Source organism: Martes martes (genome assembly GCF_963455335.1).
Source record: "Martes martes genome assembly, chromosome: 1".
Lineage (NCBI taxonomy): Eukaryota > Metazoa > Chordata > Mammalia > Carnivora > Mustelidae > Martes > Martes martes.
Window position 1 is genome coordinate 106,985,648 of NC_137888.1, and position 2,965 is coordinate 106,988,612.

Below are 2,965 nucleotides of genomic sequence, written 5' to 3' on the forward strand. Positions count from 1 at the left end.
GGAGTATAAGCCCAACAGGGAGCAGTGAGAACTGTGGAAAAGTAGGGAGTGCATCCCTTTTCTAAAGAGAATCTCAGAAATTCAGCTCCTGCCCATTGTTGCCATGTGGGGATGTGGACACTGACCTATGCATCCAATATGATTTCTGGAAGAAAAATATGACTCATCTGTCTCCGGACTGTGGCCACCTGAAGATCTTAGAATTTTTCACGCTAATTAAGTAGCACACGTGAACTCGCAGGTAGTGGCCTGATCATCTTCCCAACTGTTTAGCACTGTAACTGGCACACAGTACACAGACTTTGGATGTTAGCTATCATTACTATTATCATCATCTTCATTACCTAACAATGATGTAGCAGACTGGGATCTCTTAATAATTGCAGTGAAATTGTAACATAATTATACAATTCTATGTTATTCAAGCTTAAGTCATTTAAAAGCCTTATCACAAAACGAGCATTTTGGAGAATTACTGACAAGAGGAGAAAGGCAGTAAAGGATGCCTCACTATGAACTTGAGTCATGTCCAAGATAGGTCCTATACTGTTCTGCCAAGTGTGGTCCTTCAGACTCATCATGGCTCACAGGGAAAAATATGTGGGTGTCCAGCACTATTAAAGACTTGGATGTCTTTGCTCTGTGTGTGTTTTCAAGTCAGACCTATTCCAGTGATAATGAAACAACACAGTCACACTCTGTGAGGTGTTGGGGTTCTTGGCTTCTCTCTCACGCACATAATAACGATAGCTTTAGAAGTTATAATATCTATAGAATAAGGCCCTCTTCCTTACTTTTTTCCAAAAATGTCTTGGCTTGTCTTTTCAGCTTGTAAATTTATTTTTCCAGATAAACTTGCTTACGCATATGGGACATAAATACCCAAAGCCTGATTTCAGATATCACAGTGAAATCCTGTCCAGGCAATTGAGATTCTGCCTTAAAAAAAAAAAAAGGTAAAACAAAACAGAAACGAAAAATATTTTTAAAAAATATTCTCTCAGTTTCACCAGCCTAACACAATTATTGTCATTTCTCTGCATTGGCCTCATCACATATTTGTACATTGTTAAGTAAATTGAAGAATCATGACAGTATCGAATCTCTTAGCTGCTGGGAAAGGGATAGGTGGTTTACGAAAGTGAGTAGGTTATAGTTTCTACCTCAAAGGGAGGGAGATGCAGAGATTAAAAAAAAAAAATCTTAAAATGGAATAAACAAAGCAGAGGGTGACAAGGGTGGGAGGTGGCCAGGGAGAAGGACTCCTAGAAGAGCTGCTTAATGCCGCCTGTGGGATTACCTAGACTCATGTTTGCCAAATCACTTTGAAACCTGTTCTAGCTGATGGTTTCTGATGCTGGAATCCCTGGGATCTGGGGGCTAGAGCTGTATTTATTATCATGTACAGTTTTGTGTTTTCCTCTTATTAAATTTTATATTTACAAGTAAATCATTTCTCATGTTGCTACAGAGACTTTCTCATTATTTTTTGTAATCCACTGAAACCTCCCCTTGTATTAGGTATGTATGTTATATTCTGTTTATCACTAATATAAATGACAGATGGTGACAAATACCTTTATATATGTAGCTTTTTTTTTTGTCATTACAATTATTTCCTTAGGATGCATTCCATGGAATTGGGATCCTGGATTTAGAAAGATAACTATTGTTTTGAATTGTGTCATATGGCCCCACTGCCTTCCTGGAAGCTTGTATAAATTTACATTGCTACCAGATGAAGTGGAGTTTTTAATTTTTCTATAGACTTCTGAGAAATGGATTTTATAAATTTTTGGTTTCGTTGTTCGGATTTTTGTGTTTTGAAGACTAATGAAATAGAGAGTCTTTGAAAACTTCTTGCTTGTTACTCCTTTTTTTCTTGTGTTAATTGCTTCATGTCCCTCACCATTGTCAAATGGGGTCGAGATGATGTTCTTGTATATATTTGATGCTAGGATAGATAATAGCTCTTTGGTCATTATTTTTACAAATAGTTATACTTTTTAAATCTTAGTGTGACTGTATTTGTGCCAAATATCTGCTGGGCTTTCATGTGCTTTGATCCTGTCTTATTACGGTTCTTACCAGGTTCTGTTGCAATTATTGGTTTATGTATCTCTCTCCCCCACTGAACCATGAGCTCCTTTACATATGCCCACATTGCATAGAATCTGGCACATAATTATTTGCTTAAAACTGCTTGTTGGGTTTGGAAGAAAAAGAACACTTGATTGAAAGAAGTAAAGGAAGGATGCTTTGCAGAGATCCTACCATTTTGAATTTCTAGAACTACTAAGTGTCCCAGGTTTTCTTCCTTCAGTCAGGAAGAGTAAAGGAAAACCTCTGGCTGACCCTGTGGGGAGGGCTAGAGGTTGGAGAGCAGGTCTTCCTCTCTCCCCTGGGGCCTCACCCAAGACTCAGGTCTTACTTGCAGAGCCCCTGGGGGTCTGGGTGGGCAGCTGCTTTCCTTTGGCGCCACTTTCTGGGCAAAAGTTTCCAGTGTTTGGATTTTATTAGCCAGTAAAATTAAGGAGGAAATGCTGGAAAAAAAATCACAGCACACTGTTGTTACTCTTGTGAATGAATAACATAACTCTGCAACTAGACTATTAATGTCTAAATGGATTTTCTGTGCTCCAAGCCAAAACACATTTCATAAAGTTGCACAGAGATGGATGGTATCCCAGTTAATAAAAACACTTGTGGGCGAAGGATGCATGGTCTGATGGAAGGGAAGCTGATTGATGCTAGGCTGGGGGGATTGTTGCATTTCACTGGAATTTTATTTATTTTTAAATTGAAAAAAGACCAGTTTATTAAATAGTTGAACTTAAACAGTATTATCAAAACTTAACTCAAAAAAGTGAATTTACTAAGCAAGTATTTAGAGATATAAATACGCAGATGGAATTTTATGAGCTATCTTGAATAATTTTCAACATTGTATTATCAACCATTTTAA